Below are 19,872 nucleotides of genomic sequence, written 5' to 3'. Positions count from 1 at the left end.
GGCTATTTTCTTGCACAGCCTGGGGGAGGGCAGGTGGGGGGAAGGAAGGGCATTGCTCAGAAAGTAAAAAAAAAAAAAAAGATAATAATTGACATCACTGAAGTCACATGATTGGCAAGAACCAATTAAGATGGGCTGTGGAAAGGGGAACAGTTAAATTTGTAATTTGGGTTGTGTGAAAACTTCTTTGGGCCTCATAAACAACCACAGAACCACAAGTTGGGTAGGCTGACAGTGGCAGAAAACTGCGCCCGGCATAGTGGTCAGCAAGCAGGACGAATCACACTGACTGCAAACCACAGGGTTTCGCAGAGTGGTGAGCATCACCAACCCACAGCCAAGACGCCGCTTTTTTTTTTTTTTAATCTTGAACAATTTGAATATTTGTTTTCTCAAAGGTACATTTTTCAGAGGGCTCAGGGAGCCCCAGAGGTATGGGGGGAAAAAAGAGATGCAGGGAGCCATGGTGGGGCATGAGGTGACAACAGTGACCTTTCTTGGTTTTCACTCCAAAGGTGAAAGAAATCATTGAATCCCCCGCCTTCAGAAGAGGGTGCATTTTCAGGAGGAAGCGATGGCTTCAGACAGCATATTTGAGTCATTTCCTTCATACCCACAGTGCTTCATGAGAGGTGAGTACACTCTGGTCTTTTGATACCTACTTTTGCTCAGCTTTGCAGATAACGAAATGGCAGCCTGTTGTAACCGGGTGCATGTATCTCGGGCCGATTCCCCGTCTGTTTTGTGGAAAGAACTCAAACCCAGGCGTATGATTACAAGGCTATTGGATTACTTATTCATCAGACGGCAGCTCTTCAGAAATGTTTTAATAAATACTTAGCTAAGCTGTTGAAGTGTTCGGTCGGTGTGTGAGAACTTTGTCAAGTGCAAGTAAGTTGGGCTGCTCCTGATTAAAGTCTGAGAGATTAGAAAGCTGGCGAGAAGCTCCCCGGGTTTTCTTTCCTGCCCCTTGCCTGCATGGACTGTGGCTGAGGGTCTTGAGTTCAGCACACCACGGAGCCCACCCTGCAGCCGGCCCCGGGCTTTAGCGGGCACATGCCCAGCCGCCCAGGACGGCGGGTGCCAGTGCGGGGTGGGGGTGGAGGCCGGGCGCCCAGACACACGTTAGACCAGCCTGGGGACTTCAGGGGCAAAGCGACAGGCAGCTCGGTTGTCCCCTAAAGGCAGAGAGTACAGGAGACAGGCGGATTCGTCTGGGTTAAAAACCACCAGGATGGGGCCTCGCTGTGCACAGAGACAGCTAACGTCTTTCAGGGCAGGAAACAAACAAACAAAAAATGCAAGTTATCCTGTACAGAGGTCTCTCTCGCAAAGAGCAATGAAGAAATTTCCTAAGCCAAGTGTCGCGGCTCTGGGTCATTAGATTGTGCGCTTCCATTTAATAGGAACACCCAGTGTGGAAAACCTGTCTGCAGTTTTGCAAGCGGCCTCTTGAAAAATGTGCAAAGCTGTAGTCGGAGGTACGGCTAGGAGGGTGTGAGTATGTGTGTGCATGTCCTTTTGTGTATCTGTGGTGAGGAAAGAGGGCCGTGCTTAAACAAACAAACATAATAACATAAAAATGTCATGAAGGCATGGCCGTGTGTCGGGGCACGCACTCTGACCAACGCCTGCGAGATGTGGCTGCATGGTTTGGCAGAGCCTGCGTGGAGTGGGACGGGACAGGGGAGTAATTAATTTTCTGGCTACATCCTCTCGCGCGCGCACCCAAATAGTATCTGTGACTCATTATTTATTCATACAGCCAAATGAGCAGGGGAATGCACAGCGCTGCCAGCCACTTTGTCACAACAATGCTATTATGATTGCCGCAGAGCCTCCGTGTTTCCGGGTCCCTGAAATTTAAAAACTTGACAAAGCTGTGTGTGTGTGTGTGTGTGTGCGTGCGTGCATGTTGAGGGTCGGGGGGAGGACTTCAGGAGGAGGGGAAGAGAGCAAGTCATTAACTGATTCAAAGCTTCAAATTAGAGGGTTTGCAAGTCTTTCCTGGCGGCTGAGGACATTTTAGTGAGGTTGAATCATGCGATGTGCGTGAGTCACTGTCCCTGCCGCAGCGCCGGGCTCCCGAGGCAGAGAGACCGGCCGCTGGTGAGAAGCTGTGGATGGCTCCCGGCTGCATTTCCTCCAGGCCACGGACAAGCAAAGGAAGCAATAGTCGCAGAATAACAGACAGAAAGATCTTCCTGACTTTGTTCCACTTTCAATACCCTCCAGGCCATTATTATTTCCTAGTTTATCCACTCAGGAAGGCAGGTTCAGGAAGCTGGAAAATATTCCACCGGGCAATAGATGGGATTTTGTGCACTGTGCGGGGCTGCCTTCGAAGCGCTCATTACCGGCCGGACAGCAGGGACAGTGAAGGGACACGGGGACCTGCTCAAATGCCAGGAAACAGAACGAGGCCTGACACAGAGCCACAGTGTCTGTGCTCATGGAGGTCACTGGGCCACCCCAGGTTAGGAACAAGGGGCAGGTCGCTTTCAGGGGAGCGGTGTGGAGATAGCCCTGACACCCGAATCAAGTCTCAGGAGGCCTCATGGAAAAAGGCCTTGTTCACGCCTTGGTCTCAGGAAAAGGAACTTGGGGCTTTTATGATCTCTACCTTAATAATATCATATGGAGACTGCATTTCAAGTGAAATCTTGGCAATTTCCCCAGTTAATTTTATCAAGGTGACCCACCAAGGTGAGGGTTGACACTGTCCGGATTAGCCATCCCCAATCCGTGGTGCCAGACAGGTGGCAAAATGATATTGTTCTTGGTGCCATCTGGTCACCACCCTCTCAGAGTTTTAACCCTATTCCCGTAGACCGGCCCGTAGCAGTGCTCAGCCCCCTGGTCACTTCGTGCTTTGTATAATTTATGGCGAGTGTTCCCTCCCCAGCTGCAGCTAGGACCTAGAGGGGGAAACGGCGTCTTGTTTTCTTCCTGGGATGGTACTTTATCAGTCCGTGCAATCCTCACAGAAGGAAACCCATAACTCACTTTGGGCGAGGTACGCATGTGAAACGTGGCCGGGACAGAGAGAGCTGGGGGACCAAGCACAGCCCGGTTCCCTAGTCGGTGAGAGGCAAGCAAGGGTCTGAAAGAGGACATGCAAAGTGACTGTGGTCTACCACAGAGAGCGCCACGCTCTTCCCACCACACCGTGCCAAGCGCTCGCTTCGTTTGCCTCGGGGACGAGGTAAGACGTGATTAAAATTGCCTGGCATGAACACGCGTGGTTGGCGACACGACTTTCTTGCACAACCCTGATGTGCATCCTCTCATGAGGTGTGAGGTGCCGGCCCGAAGCGCGGTGGTAGGTGTGGAAAGGAAAAGCGGTGGCACAGACGTACTTTTGCAAAATCCCTCAGGTAGCCTCCTTCTTAGAAGTGGCTTAGTGGTCTATGCAAAGCCTGAATGCTAATATGCCTCTGAGTTCCTAGAACCACAGGTAGAAATCTCAGCGAGGCTGACTCACTACTGTCTTCTTGGAGGTAGCTTTCAAAGGGAACGGCAGAATCCGAGCCCAAATGTATAAGGTGCGCTCCACTGTAAGCATCACTTCTGGCTCAACCGAAGGAAGAGTCCAGATCACAGAGAGCCACAGATTAAACTGGGTATCCGTAGTTTGCAATGTGTGAAATCGGTGTGGTTTTTCTAGGGCCACCGTGACAAAGTACCCCAGACCCGGTGGCTGCCACATCAGAAATGCCTGGTCTCCTGATGCTGGAGGCCAGAAGTCTCATGGATAATCCTGGTGGAGCTTTATTCGTTGAAGGCTTCAAGGTGTTGGGAGGACTGGTTTCTTCGGAGCCTCTCTCCTTGGCTTGTGGAGGGCGGGCTTCTCCCTGTGTCTTCATGTGGTCTTCCTCCGGGCATGTCTGTGTCCCCGTGTCCCCTCCTGTAAGGACACCAGACATATGGCATGAGGGCCCGCCCCTAATGATCTCGTTTTAACAGCCATCACCTTTGTAAAAAGCCCATCTCCAAATACAGTCACATTCTGCGGTGCTAGGAGTTAGGACTTCAACACAGGAATTTTGGAGGGGACGTGGTTCAGCCCACGACATGCGTCTTAGCAGATCTGACTCCCTCTGGCTCACAAGGAAACTGTGCTCTTCCTTGGGTGCTCTCCCGGATGCTGAAGAATCAGACCCTGGCCCCCTCTGTACAAAATGGAGCCTCGCATCTCGAAACTGTCCACACATTTTGAAACTGAGAAAAAAAAAAAGGTGCTAAAAATCCATTTAACCTCATAATCATACCCTTTGCCGTGTCTTTGCTTTGCACGCTAACAAACCTTTGAAAATGACAAAGCAATTCTGAAATGTTTAAGCTTTAAAAGAGCAGAGAGCTGTCCCCAAAAGGAGCCATGCCTTGGTTCTGCTCCCTCCAGCAGGGTTGTCCCGTATTTCAGATCCTTCCAAGACACAGTGCGGGCGGGTGGAGGGGTGGGGAATGGCGGGCCACCAGAGGCCCCACACCTGCTCACACACCAAGTGCAGGCCTAGTGAGCAACCAGTAACAGAAGCATCTGCAGAAAGGGCTGCTGATGTGGGAGCTAAACAGCAAGAAGCCTTTGAGAGCTTTTGGATTGAAATTGGTAGCTGGGAGAGTCCTTTGTTCCCTTGAAATAGACCCGAAATGTGTGCTCAGAAAGGACCTGCCCCATTACTGAGAAAGCGAGGTTGGGTTTGATGTGGGGCAGAGGAAGGTTCCAAGGCCGCCACACACAGATACTTTCAGAGCAACCAGGGCTTGGCTGGGCTCCGTGTAGAGGAGAGAGCCCAGGGGTTTAGAACAAGGAGCACTGGAAGAAGGGAGAGGGCTGAGAAAAAAGGTGCGTGCATGGACAGCCCGATGATGATGGACTTCACTTTTCCAGTTTTCTGACTTTAGCCAAGCAGCTTCTCTAGGGAGCCTCAGTTTCCTAGTCTATAAAACGTGGACAGTGGTACCTCTTGTGACAGTCTCTGTGTGGCCTGAATTAAGTAACCTATGTCCAGTGCTTAGCACAATCACAGAAATGGGCCGGAAATATTAGCCTTGGCTATCCACATTATCTCAGATGACACTCTGGGAAAGGAGAGGTCTCGGCATCCCGGAGGACGCTATGGGAGGCTCCCTGGAGGAGGTGATGCAGGAGTTGAGGAAAGGGTGGAGGGTGGGAACCCTGAGGCGAGGGAAGGGTGGTCTAGGTGGGGGGTACAGCGTGGGCAAAGGTCAAGCGGCAGGAACCCCTGTGGAGCATGGGAGGTGCTAAGTCAGTCAGCCTGATGGCTTTTTTTTTTTACCGGCATGTCACCCTTGCTTTACTCAAAAGTAGCTACAAAGAGGACCAAAGAAGAGCCTGGGCCCTTTATACAGTTCAACTGAACAAGCGTAGCTTTTAAGTATCTAGGCCAATTGGGGTGTGTTGCAACATCAATCTTGAGCCATGTTTCTCCTCCTTGAGAGTCCTGGTGCAGCTTTCTTTTCCTTCAGGTCCTTCTTAGTGAAAAAGCCCTTTCACCCTAGGACCACACGCAAGTCCTTCAGGCCTCTGAGAGGCTGCCTATTTCCGTACCTTTCATGACATTTCTGATCATGTACTTTATCAAAGCCCAGAAAAGCAGGTGCCTGGGCTGCCCCTCTGGTTGGGGGAGGGAGCTGGGGCCTGCACAGGAAGCTCGAGCTCATTTTCAGTTTCTCAGGTAGCTTCCTAGTGACCTAGATGAGTCATTAAATGTCTCTGAGTCTCATTCGCGTTCTACAAAAGGGGCTGGTGATATTCTACGTGCTTGCCTCCGAGGTACAGAGCTCCTGTTTGAAATCTTCGAACGCATCAGACAGCCACCATGGAGCATATACGCATGTTCTTAGCTTCGCAACATGAAGGGTCTTCTTCTTCTTATTATTATTTTACTTCCAGATAGGAAACGGTCATCCTACCGTTTCACACACGCAAAGCATCTTCCCACATTGGCTCAAAAAAAATCTTCTCTCTAATTCCTACTCTTTAGAGAATTCTCCAGAAGCTGCTCTGGCACCTGAACAGATATTATAATCTGCAAAACACGTTCCTAGCAATTCTGGTCCCTCCTCCTCCGTGCCACCAATCCCCAGCGTTAGCCTTTTTGCTGAGTAAAATAAGCCTTCAGCCACGTGTCTTCCTTGGCGTGTCTCTTCCCTGCCAAAAAATGTCATAGCTGTGATGGCCCAGAGTGGTGGAAAGGGAGCATTTCCTTTAAGAGTTTTGCAGGCCCTGAACATAATCAGGGAGTGCTTTAGGAGAATTATGGGTGGTTCCTGGTACACAAAACAGAACTCAAAAGCCTCAAGTAACCTTTGGCATGCTGGAAAAGTCTGCTCGGTCACTCTTCTGGCTTGCCGCCTCCCCACCCCCGCCGTTGTCAGAGAGACACACTCTCATGCTCTCTTAGCTTTGTGAATCTCTCGCTCTCCCTTCTTCTGCCCCTCTAGTCTCCTGACAACACGAAATGATGCCCCAGAAGGGAGAGAGGAGCTAAGATAGAGAAATAAACCATGGATCCAAAATATGATTGCAAGGATGCATTTTACCACAGTGACATAAAAAAGTGTAAAGCTCCTGCTGGGGTTTATCAGTGAGAATTCTGTTAGGAAACTCTGCCTCCAGTGGCATGAGCAGCCGGGTACTGGCCTGTGTCCTGCGGCAGGCCGTCCAGGAGTACGGCCCCATGGCTGGTTTGGTGGGGCCGGGATGCTCCTGTGTTTTGGCCTGAACCTCAGATCTGTCCAGGCAGGAAGGAGATGTGAGGCCTCAATCCCTTCCCTCATGAGGCTGTCTTTTGCTTCAGGAAAGGAAGCCCGTCTCTGCAAACTTCCCCTTATAGATCTTGTAAGCCAGACCCATGTCACAAGGCCTCTGGCTGGAAGGTGCCTGGGGCAGAGGAGTCCTCTTTGTCCTGCCCTAAGAGCAGAGGAAAGCAGAGGGGAAGGTAGCTGGACCCCTATGCGGCATCTCCTATGACAGCAAAAACGGTTCCTAGACTGCTTCCCGATGACATCCCGTCACATCTGTCCCAACACTTTCCTTGTCAACAGTGCTTTGAAAATACACATAGAGAAACCCCCAACTCTTTAAGTTGTTGATGCAAGCTGAGGCTGGGGCAAGGTGATGTTTATTCTTGGTTTACTGACAGCAAAAGAGGCAGGAGATGGGATGCGGCGGGACCGGGAGCTAGTTACATGGAGTCAAGGTCGCGCCTATGTTCTTTGTGGAAGGCAGAATCACACTTGCCTCTCCTGTGAGAGAAGAAATGCAGACAGCCTCAGCCCACGGGTGTGTTGCTTGTCCAAGAGCCACCCCACCTGGCCTTGGGGCTGACGTATCGGTCAGTAACTGGAAATAGTTCGCTTTTCCCTGGCCCTCGCTCTTCTGCATTCTCAAAACCCCACGGTCCAATCCCCCACAACTTTTTTTTTTTTTTAAGAGAATTCTTTTCTATGGAATTTCTTGAGTGGAACTTTTTTTTCTTTTTAAGTTGTCATCCTTAACTCTACTGCAAGATATGTTTATCTTTGATGGAAATATGACAGCAGATAATAGCCCTCTATCTAGGAGATAGAGCATTTATTCACACCTTGTATTTCTGCAAGTGATAGATTATTTCTGCTTCGTAATGACGGGCCCTGTCTACTTCCTCAGTCGGGATGTCAAGCTATCTCCCTGCAAGTCAATGCCTCCCTAAGACAAAAAAGGCCCATGGTCCTTATGTATCTTTTCACATGGTCTTCCTTCTAAACAATGAGCAGTTTAGGGAGCCCACATGTAAAAGGTCATCAGAAATAGAAATCCTAGTTGGCTCGTTAGGTTGGCCAATGGTTCTGCTGATTTCAAAACTGATGCTTCTTTGTGTCAACTCGCAGCCCGTGCTAAACTGATTCTGAATCAAGGACATGACTTGCCAAATCTTGAAACCTGGTCCATTGAAAGCAAGAGTTACATGGCTCTGACATTTTGCAAAGCTTCTACTTTACCTTCCTTGCTAACTGTCCAACTTTTACTCCTGGTGTTTGGGATGTCCTCTGCAGAGACCATGACTCCTAAAAAGAACCTTCTCTGATCTCTGATGGCGAATGAAATCATAAGGTGGGCAATATATCGACATAGCCTGGGAGCACCAAAAGCAAACCTCTGTCTCTCCCTGTCCTTGAGAGCTATCTTAGTCCTGAGCATCACTTCAGTTCTTCTGAAAATGTATAGGATTTCAGACATTCTTTTTGTTTGTTTGTTTGTTTTATTGTTATGTTAATTACCATACATCACATCATTAGTTTTTGATGTAGTGTTCCATGATTCATTGTTTGCGTGTAACACTCAGTGCTCCATGCAGAACGTGCCCTCTTTAATACCCATCACCAGGCTAACCCATCCTCCCACCCCCCTCCCCACTAGAACCCTCAGTTTGTTTTTCAGAGTCCATCGTCTCTCATGGTTCGTTCAGACATTCTTTTTTCATGATTAGATCTTAAAGAAATGGCTAGAAACTACTGCAGTGGTCAGTTTGCCGGATAGGGATGGGTTTAAAAGAGCAGACGAGTCACTTAGAATCCTGAACATACTGCATGATACTCTGTGGTCGCGGCCACCCTGGGGCGAGCCTTCTCAGGGAGGCCAAACAGGTTGCCAGAGCTGCTCTTGCATTGCTCAAAGTAGAAGCGATTTCCTTTTGCTATGCAAAAAATTTTAGCATGCATATCCTTCAATGGTTATTTTTTATGTTAGCCTCAAAATGTGCGAAAGGGAGTGGAGATAAACTGAAATACATTGGTTTGGGGGCCTTTTTTTTTCCGGGAGCAGTTTTAGCGCAAACCGCAGTTTGCTGCCCTTTATCACATAGCTTCTGCTGCCCTTTGAACTATGTGCACCAAGCCCCTCATTTCACACCACAGCCCCTCCCCCTCCCGGCAGTCACAGCTGGACCTGACACTCACCCACTTTGCAAGGGCATAATCTGTAAAAATCTGAAACTGCATATATGTATAAAACCCATCCAAGGGTCTGGAGGACCTGTGAGGAAGGAAAAATAGCTCTATGCTTCGGGAGTCTTCTGTCCCGTCCCAGCCCTTTACAGGCTGGTGTACATAATGTGGCAGGAATGGGGGAAAATGACATCGCATAGGCCCTGGCAGGCGTGAACAGAAACTCAAGCTCCAACAGCATTATTATTGAACATACTGTTTGTTTATAAAGATCAGAATGGCTATTACTCCCAAAGTTCTAGAGCAGAGGGGCAATTATTAAGCAACCTTAAACAAATACTAGGACTGTGAAGGGGGTGGGGTCATGCAAAGACGTACAAATGACAACAATGGAAATTCTGTTCAGCTGGCAATCATCCTACATCATTGCTTCATATTAAAAAAAAAAAGAATCCATGCCTCCATTACATTTCCCACTTCTCTCTGGGTTGTGTTCAAAACAAAGAGATCATTGTATCAGAGAGGTGGGTGAATCTGTTTAAATAACAAATAAACTATGAGACAGGGTCCTGTATAATGCTTTCTAGGTTATGTGTGTCTGTGTAGTTCTATAGAGATAGTTCTATATAGTTTCAGTTGGCATTTGAAACTAACTAACTGTATAACTCTCTAAATACACCTGTATGTATTACATATGATACATAGTATGTACCATGTAACACATAATATATAATGTATATTTTGGCTGGAGTGATCTTAGACATCACTCAGCCCCAGGGCCCCAGAGACATTCGCTTTTCCAAGGTGTCACAGCTGGTCAGCACCTGAGTTAGAACCAGGAGCTGGATCTGCTGGGCTCCTGTCCCCCAGCGTTTTGCAGACACTGGACATACATAGGTAGCAGATTCCACCTGGGAGTCTCCATGATTAGCAGACACCTCTCTTAATCCTCCTTAATTGCTCTTTTCATTGATCAGCATTTACAGGCTAAATCCCTTTCATTGTGGGGAAACTTTAAGCAGAGCCATTTATATGGAGCCCGCAGCTTAGGAGCACATCAGGCATGAAGCTGCCGTCAAAAGAGCCTCCTCTGCCCGCCCTGGTGTGATTTGGATGTTCTCACCCACCCTGTGGTCTGGATGTTCTCTTTTACCCAACAAACCCATCAATGCCTTAGCTAAGCTACCCACCACATACCCGCCACCCCCTTAAGCAATTTTAGGGTTAACCAGGTTGGTTTGAATGAGTGTCTCTGGTGAAATCTGAATTATCAGAGGAACTGCAAGTGCGCATATTCACCCAGCGGGGTGAAAGATGGCTTGGGCCTGGGCTGCCAAAAAGAACCCTTGGAAGTGGGAGAATGCTGTCTTCCCACAAGATTTGAACCCAGGCTACAACTCCATCAAGGATATATGTCCTCACAACACTCCTGATTCAAAGCACTTAGACTCTCCAGTAGCCTCTCTCAAGAAAAATACTTTTCCTCTCTCCAGCTTTCTCTCTCTCTCTCTCTCTCTCTCTCTCTCACACACACACATACACACACGTGCACGTGTGCGCACATGAACACTCACAGAGGCTAGCATTAAAAATCTGCATACCTTAGAGAACCCACTGGGATTTCTCCCCATGATGTACTGAATTGGACAAAGCTTTTTGTAGGGGAACAGGAACTTCTGATAGTCAAGAGTCGTTTCCAAACTCTTTTGATCATGTGACATACAAATAAAACTTAATTAGCATGCCTCAAAACCTAGGCATAGTTTTTTACTTATAAATGACATGCTTACTCTACTATACTGGTGTAATTATGGCATATACATCATAAAACACATCCTAAAAACAGAAATTGAAATAAGAGACACCTGAAAGTGCAAGTTGTGATGCTTTTTCCCCCCTACCCCCCCCCACAAGAATACCTCAATTTGACAAAGAAAGTTTCCAGATACCTGCAAATTTCTTATCTTGCTAACCAGGACTCAGCTTCTACAAGCAAACCTTCACCTAGAAGCTTCAATTGATGTTTCCCCATAAACTTCACTCCAGAAGGAACCCTGTGTGCTTAACCATCAGGTCCTTTTCTATGAGCTGTCTTTGATAGGGAGACCAGAAAGACAGGCCTGACCAGAGGGTGTGGGTCATGGCTGGGGGGAGGGGGGGGAGGGCAGGGAGCCCAGGGGGTTGGGGTCAGGGGGTTGGTTTCTACCCTGTCACCAGCACTTACCACCTGTGTAAATTGAAGCCATTTCCCCAAACCTGCAAAGCCCAGGTTTCTCATCTGTGAAGTGGGTACCATGGTCCCTACTTTGCATGGTTGGCAAGAGGATTTGAGATAAAATGGAGGAAGCGGTGGATACATAGAAGTCAGTAAGTAAAAAGTGTGACTCTGAGAAATGCCACAGAAGGCGTACAGGATGGAGACTAGGGCAGGAAAGTAACCTCTGCTAAGCCCAGAACATGGCCCTGCGGCTGTGCCAGGAGCTAGGCACGTGCTGGGATGAACAGTTGGCTCTACTTCTCTCACCATGGAGGAGCACAGAAATGATCGGTAGCATTTCTTGGCAGATGGCTGAGCTCACCAGTGTTAAACTGATCAGAGTGAAGCTAGTATTTATTGGGCATAAGCTACGTACCTGCACGGCATGGCGCCAAGCATTTTCTTGTGTTACCTCATCAAATCCTTCGCATAAACCTAGGAGAAGGAGTTCTTGTTTCTAATCCGGTTTTACTGAGGGAACTGTGGCATGCAGAAGTTAGGTAACCTGCTTGAGGTGAGGCTGCTAGTAAATGCGAGAGCCAGATACAGAGGGAGGTGTTCACTGCAAAGCCCACAGTCTGTCCGTAGGGAGGTCACCATTCTCTTGGTTTGACAGGTGATGTGTTAGAGACTGGTCGGGGCCCCTGGGCAGCAGGTGATGCTGTGTGTGTTGGGGGTGAAAGGAGGTTGAACCTCAGGTGGCTTTTAGCTGGGGGCATCGTCCACGATCCAGGACTGCTTACATGGCACTGGGCACAGTCAGTGGCCGGGGGTCCCTCCCATCAGTGTCAGTGCGGCCCTCACCCACTCCTTTTACCCTCCCGGCCCCTCCCCATCAGAGCCACCCCCAAGGGAGCCGTTCACGTGGCTCCAGGGCAGTCCACAAGAGACACTTCTCTAAGCCAGCGGTGCTCAAACCAGAGGGTGAGCCGGAATAACCTGTTCCCAAGACGATAGTGAAGTGCTGGTGTACATGGGGAGAGAAGCCACCACTAAGTCTTTCTTCCCAGCCAGTTGTCTTAATCTATCAGTCTGGGAGTCCAGCAGGGGTGACCCTCTCCTGAGGCAACGAGGCACTTTCCAAAAAGTCTTAAGGAGGTGCTCACCCTCGGGCTCAGGGAAGGCTGGCCCTGCATGCTGGCATGACTCTGAGAGATGGCACCACCTTAAATTGGTGTCCCAGGCGCCTTTCTTGCCCCATCCTGGTCCATGTCCAGGGACCAGGTACAGAAGAACCCACAGAATGATCTGGCTGGTCATCAGGGGCCTCATTCCTGAATTCATCCTCCGGGAAGCCCCCCAGAGCCTGCACTGCCATGACCCTGAGCCTGGCCAGGGTTTTCAGTGAAGGTCCCAGCAAACACTTGTAGCCAATTATTCCTACAGTTGAGATAAAAATTTGACCTGGAAGCAGTTGATTCACCTCTGACAGCAAGAAGTGGTCTCAGTCCCTCCTGTAAACAGGACCGTCTACACCACCAGGGGCCAGTTGCAGAACAAGAGACCCACTCCCTGGTGAGTCTTTGAGAACAGTCTCTCTGTCCTTTGGCAGAAACATTTATCAATTTCAAAAGTCCTCTGACATCACTACAAATCCTGTTTTCAAGTAGGTGGGTTTGAGGTTTTCTTTTTCTCTTTAACCCTATTGGTATAAAAGGCATTTCTCATCTGATTATTCTACGACCAGTCCCACAGAGTCACAGAAAGTTCCTTCCCTTTTTCCTTGGGCTCCACGTGGCAAAGGGTGCAAGAATTAATTACATTTCCCCCCAAAGCCTGCTCACAGATGGCGAGAGGCCCCTGCTCACGGAGAATGCAGGGAGCCCGCCAGGCTCTAATTGCTGCTATGCAAACATCTTAATGGGAACAAATTAAAAGGTGCTCAAGCTAATTATTCTCCACAATAAAAAAAATAATAATAATAGTAAACTAATAAATCTCCTTTAGAAAGGTGATTCTGTATTACCTCAAACGAGTTGGCTTTCCTTATGCAGAGTGTGCAATTGACAGGGACATAAAAACTCCACGGTGTACACTAGAGATTATATTTTGGGAATTCTTATGACTCAGAAAATGCTCCTGCATGCTTATTTAGGGCCATCAGCACACATCTCAGGGCCTGGCCTGCCCCGACCCCACTTCCCTTCCCCCCTCCTCCCCCGTCTTCCCTCCGTGATCTCCACTTGAACTTCATCCAGGCTCTGGTTCTTGCTGGGGAATCCTGGCCCCCAGGCACACAGTGGCCCCCCTCTGAGGCCCAAGCTGCCCACGTCGGCGAAGTCAGGTTAAGCTTGAGCACATAATTCGAACAGAAGAAGCTGGTATCATTTCAAACAGCCTCATCTGTCCCTTCCATGTTCCAATAAAGACTGTGTGGCCTGAAGGAGTAGAAGGCAGAGAAGGGCCCTTGGTGCCCATTGCCGTAGATGAGCCTGGACCACTCTTTCTGTGGGGCCCCTGATAGGTTCTGGAGCAGGAGGATGAGAGGGAGGAGCCCCACCTCCAGGCTCCCTTCAGTGCTGACATTGTAAGGGAAAGGCATGAGGCGCGCTGAGAATTTGCCTTCCATTAATTCTGTGCTGAGTCGCTCAACCTCACCACTGTTGACTCTGGGGAGCAGACCATTCTTTGTTAAGGAAAAGCGCCTTGTGTGTTGTAGGACGTAGAGCAGCATCCCCTGGCCTGCACCCACTCGATGCCAGTGACCCCATCTCCCCCAGTTGTGACCCCCCTGAAAATGTCTCCAGACATTGCCAAGTGTCCTCTGAGAGATGAAATCACCCCCGTTTGAGAACCACTGCTCCAGAGAAACCTTGGGAACCAAAGCACCAGTGTTGCTCCCCATTTACTTATGGGTCGAAGGAAATAAAAAGATGTGATAATTCGGACCCTTTCTAACATGTTTGTATCCATCCCACCTGGTGTGACCCCCTCCCCGCCCACCTTCCAAGGCTGATTTAGGCGGTCCATAAAAACTGACAGTCCATGAGCAGGGGCCTTGAAATTAGGGCGCTCAGCCATATTCCCTGTAACTAAGAGCAGAAAATAATAGGCCCCCAAGATTCCAGTCTGCTAAGGACAAACAAGAAAGAATTGGTAGACTGGGATTACTTTTTGAAGAAGCCAGGCCTGTTAACCTGGCCTTCAGTAGTTTTTCTAGGGCAAGGGAGAGAAAATTAGGTACTCCTGGAACAATGCCTTCAGGCTGCTGGGGCTGGCATACACCATGATGAAAATTCAGGAGAAGGAAGTCATCCCATAAGAAGTGACGAGAGAGCATTATGGGAACATCAAGTTTTATTGAGCAAGTACTATTATGTAGCATTTTTTAAGGACGAGGCCCTGGGTTAAGTGCCTACAAATAGGAACTCTCATTACTGCTGTCACATATACAGTGGAGACAGTTAGTCTCCTCGTTTTACACAAAGGGGACTGGAGCACAGAGTGGCCACACAACTCATCCAAGTTCACACGGCTGGGAAGAGGCATGGCTGGATTACCCCCTTGTCTGGTTTGGGGTCTTGAGTGCTTAACCACTAAACTGGGCATACTGAAGAGATGGTCTTCTAGAGAGGGTATGACCTGGGCACTCGTGTCCTTTGGAATAAATTAAAAATGAACGATCTTGTCCTCTAATTACAAACATCAAGGGAAATAGGATGGTGAATTGACAAGAAAAGAGCTCTTTGCTATTTCAAAACTATTTGAAGTACTTGGGTTGCACTTCTGAATCCTGATTTTGAACAAATCATTTTCTCTCCTTTTCCATATTGGGTTTGTCAGCATGTCTTTGATGAAGACTCTTGATATCTAGAAGAAAAGTAATAAAAAAGACCAGGTGAGGATAGTTTCAAGGGTCCATCCATCCATCCATCCATCCATCCATCCATCTATCCAACATTTATTTAGTGCCTACACCTTGCCAGGGGTTGTGAAAAAAGGGGAAAAGGGAGACATGAGATTATTTCTCAAAAAGCTCAGAGTCTCTAGGAGAATACATTTATAAACAGAAAACCTTCAATTACATTTTGGTAAGTACTGCACTGCATATATGAACTGAATAAATAATAGCTAGAACTGGAATGCTCCCTGTTGCATGAGATCCCTATGGGCATCTTAGAAGTCTTAGCCATCACTGCATTACTCTGGTAGCCCATGGCTTCAGGAAGCAAATGTAGACTGTGTCCATCCAAGTGTGTGATGGGGATGTGGGGACGCCTTTTTCTCTGTTCTTCAGCGTTCTCCACAGACACATGCCCCAGGACTTACAACTTGCACAATGACTTCCTTGCACTGAACAATGGGCCCATTGGCTGGCTTTAATAACTCTGCTACCAGAAATTATGGGAGGAATTACAGTTGTGCAGAAGAAGTATTTTCCCAAGGAGGATTTGAAAATTATACATAGAAAAGTGAAATTGAATATGCTTTGGCATTTCTGAAACTATGTTTGGATGAATGGATGGATGCATGGATGGATGGATGCATAGATGCATGGATAGGCAGGTAAACAGATAGATGGATAAATCCATCAGCCTTGTGCTTACTGCTGAGGTGTAGAAGCCCCAGTGGTATGAACAGAAGAGGCCGCGGTAGTCTCTCCAGCCACACAACCACAGCAGGGAGCAAGAAATTAAGACCTCTACTCAGAGTTGGTTCCCCCCTTAACTCCTATAATTAGCTAAGGATAGGAAAGAGTATGTGGGGATATTAGGGTAAATAGAAGCAGGCAGCATGGGGCTTGTTCCACCTCTGTCCAAAGGGTGTTGGGTTGGAAAGTCTGGTGGGTGTCCATTGTGGGAAGCTGAGCAAGTAGGCAAGGAGAAGCATGTGAGAAAGTGTTTTATTTTTTAAACGATTTATTGATTGATTTATTGATTGATTGATTGATTGATTGATTGATTTTAGAGAGGTGGAGAAAGAGAGAGAGAGCCGGGGGAGGGGCAGAAGGAGAGGGAGAAAGAATCTTAAGCAGACTCTGTGCTGAGCATGGAGCTCGCTGCGGGGCTTGATCCTACGACCCTGAGATTACAACCTGAGATCATGACCTGAGCAAAACAGAGTCAGAAGCTTAACAGACTGTGCCACCCAGGTGCCCCGACTGGCTTGTGCTTTAAATTGAATACCTATATGGAGAAATAAATGTCTATGACCAAGAGAGTTCCTAATCACAGGACGGATAATGAGGTCCAGTCCATTTCCTATTGGGTTATCTCTAAGACACCAAACAAACAAAATCCAGCAGAAGCCCTCTATTCTTCGGTTACCAACTCAAAAAGACCTTTTCTATGGGAAAGCTAAACCATTTGTATCCTGTCCAAAAAAAAAGAACTAGTGGAAAACCAGAAGAGGTTTGGTACATAACGTGCAGCAGATTTGTCCTTAGGATCTCTGTTTTGCCTTTCTCGGTAAAGTCTCAGTGAGCTGAGTGGACACACAGACTGTCCCATGGACCGCTAGCCCAGGGCACCCGGCACGCTTTCTCCATACCTCTCAATTTAGGGGAAAATGTTCTTCGGTGAACTGTTGGGTAGGTGGATGTTGCATACATGTGTTCTTAATTCCATTCGGAGATCATCAGTATCTGTTGAACAACGGTCGTATCTTGCACTCCTGACCACCACTGACCATTCCCCCAAAGCCCATCTGCAGCTAAATCCTCCTCAGCCAGGCCTGGGCCCCAGTCATGTGGACACACTCAGCTTTGCCCACAGCCATGTCTGCGGCTAGAACGGATCCTGTCAAGGCTGGGCCTCATTCTTTGTTCCATTCGGGAACGTTCCTTAGTGGATCCTTTGTCCAAATAAATGCCTTCTTATATTTGTCATTTCATTCTTTTCCTTAAGGTTTGTTCCTATGCTTCCTTTCCCATGGATCTGCTCATTCAGTTCCCTTTTTCATTTATTTAGACCATATATCAGGAACTTCTTCCCAGACTAGTCTTTTCTCATTACTTTTCCCATTTTCTTCACCATGCTTTTCACCTTCAGAGATCTTGAATCAGTGGTTCTTAACTAGAGGGGGCAGATGAGAGGCAAGGGGTACTGTTGCCCCTGGGGCACATATGGCCATGTCTAGAGACATTCTCAGTTGTCACAACTGGTGGGGGGACAGGAGAAGTATACCGGCATCTAGCAGATTGAGGCAAAAATGCCACCACACACCTTACAACTCACAAGACAGTTCTCCCCAGCTACGAAGAGAGCGACGAGCTTGAGAAATCCAACCTTGTATTATCACCAGGGTTATGGTTGCAGAGATCTATTTCTGCCCTTTATTCCTTCCTGGTGTTTTACTTTCTGGAAAGTGCAACCCCTGCCCCTGGAATTGAGGAGGCAGTTGGGCATGTCTTCAGAAGACAACTACCTGTGGAAGGGTAGATGGAAAGGGTCTTAGAAATTATGGTCACAGAGGTCATCTGGGGATCCCAAGGACTTTCACGGTCTGGTATCTCCTATAAGCACCTTGATATTATAAAAGAGGATCCTAATCTCTTTACTATATGGAGGAGGAAGCTATCACCTCAAACAGATGGTGTGAAGACTAGAGTAAGGACTTAGAGTATCAGAGGAAAAGGAAGAAGACAGATAAGAAGACAAGAGAACCAAGCATAAAGAGACAAGGCCAGAGACAGCATTTAGAGACACCAGATCACAGGCTGGAGAGAAAAGATAAGGAGAATGCTGGAGTCCTAGGAGCAGAGTTGGGGGGCACCTCCACGCCGGTCAGGACAGTGACCAGATGGCCAACAGGGATGTGCCTAAAACGCAAAAAGGAAGGGATTCCTATTGAGGCCAAAGATTGCCTTAAGAGAGAAGTTAAGAATTGGAGGGCAACAGTGGGTATGTGGTTGAGATGCAGCGAAGGTGCCTGAAGCAAGGAATAACCTGGAACACCAGAGCATTCCTTCAGGAAGTATACTTGAACTGTGGGGCAGGGCATTATGGGTCACTGGTACCTACTGTGTGCCAGGCTGCCAGGTGGTCCCCATACATTATCCCACCTGCCACCCAATGCCTTCTGAGCCAATATTATGATGCCGAGTTTAAAAGTGAAAACATGGAGGCTCAGAGATAACAAAATAAGAATTTAGAATTTATAAAGGCTAGGAAAGAAAGCCAAGGTTGCAGGAGCAATAATCCTAGCTATGTCGGGATTAGAGCTGAGGTGTGTTTATTGCTAAATCATTAATGCACTACAGTACTTTTGTTCTGTTTAGTTATATGTAACGCATGAAATTTCCTCTAACTTGAGCTTAGAGTAGGCTGTTGAGCTGACCACCAACTGCCAAAAAAGGAAGGAGGGAAGTCAGCTGGAGCCGGGGAGACAGTGGGGAGAGAACACTCAAGAGATCCACCACTGGGGGACGAGTGTGAAAAACAAACATCCATCCTTTGGTTCATAGGTTTGATCATCTGGATTTCGAGTAGAGTGGAAACTATATTTAACAAAAAGAAATCCCTCCCCCACTTCATAGGGCAAGCAAATGAGCTGGGGGTCCACACTCCCTTTTCCCCACTCTCTCTGTGTCTTTCATGACTATATAACCAGGTTCTCAACCCTATCTCCACCACTCCCATTCCCCTTCCCAGCCTCTTCTGATCCCAGAGCCACAGTGTGCCTGGTTAATCACACTCTGTAACACACATGTTACCAATGACCCACCAGCAAATGTACTGAATGGTTGATACATGCATGGCCATGTATTATAGAACATGGCCTGGAAGACAAAGATGATATGGCGTGAAATGGCCCCTGAGGAGCTGACTGTCCAGTAAAGGAGGCAAAGCCCAAGCAGGGGAAATAGTGAACAACACGGCAATTGAATAGCACAGCACAGATTTAAGAAGCATCACAAACTAGGAAGGTGAATGACTGGCTGCTAAATAAGAAGCAGTGATCTGAGGAGGGCCCCGAGGAGAAGAAGGCATTTTATCCAGGGCTGGGGAAGACGGAGGAGATGACATGAATGCAGTGGCCAGTCGAGCTGGTTCAAGAGATGCTCATGGGGGCGCCTGGGTGGCTCAGTTGGTTAAGCGACTGCCTTCAGCTCAGGTCATGATCCTGGAGTCCCGGGATCGAGTCCCGCATCGGGCTCCCTGCTCAGCGGGGGGTCTGCTTCTCCCTCTGACCCTCTTCCCTCTCGTGCTCTCTGTCTCTCATTCTCTCTCTCAAATAAATAAATAAAAATAAAATCTTTAAATAAATAAATAAATAAATAAATAAATAAATAAATAAACGCGCAGCCCGTGGTGTCCTTTTAAAAAAAAAAAAAAGAGAGAGAGAGAGATGCTCATGGGCAATGAAGAGATCACGCCAGTTCACCAGTGAGCAGCAAAATTGAAGCCAGATCTTCGAATGCTGAGGCGAGGAGGCTGGACTTGAACCTGCAATCCAGGGAGTTCTAAACTTGGCCGTACAGAAGAATCCCCTGCAGGGTCTGTTAAAATGCAGATTCCTGGAGCCTCCTGAGAGACCATGAAAGGCCCAAGAATCTGCGTTTTAACAGCCTTGTAACCTTGCGGGACTTTGAGAAGCACTCGGTAACAGGAAGCCTTTGACTGGTTTTGACGAAGTCAAAATAGAATCTTCATGATATTTCAGGGTTTGGCAAAATTTAGCAGAACTTATTTCTACATCTGACAGCTAGCACCTCCTCTGGA

The 19,872-nt window shown here is 47.9% G+C and overlaps 1 long non-coding RNA gene across 1 annotated transcript in view; it reads left to right on the top strand.

Moving 5' to 3' along the window:
• Positions 1–201: 201 nt before the first annotated feature.
• LOC118018851 overlaps positions 202–19,872 on the top strand; it is a 65,815-nt gene continuing 46,144 nt past the window's right edge. The window contains exons 1-2 of the long non-coding RNA XR_004681503.1: positions 202–398; positions 516–632. This is a non-coding gene — a long non-coding RNA (uncharacterized LOC118018851). The remainder of the gene's footprint in view (positions 399–515; positions 633–19,872) is intronic.

The sequence above is a fragment of the Mirounga leonina genome, unplaced genomic scaffold, assembly GCF_011800145.1.
Source record: "Mirounga leonina isolate KUSES-001 unplaced genomic scaffold, KU_Mleo_1.0 Mir_172, whole genome shotgun sequence".
NCBI classification, from domain to species: Eukaryota; Metazoa; Chordata; class Mammalia; order Carnivora; family Phocidae; genus Mirounga; species Mirounga leonina.
Note: the sequence above shows the minus strand (reverse complement) of the source record. Positions and strands in the feature narration are given on the sequence as shown.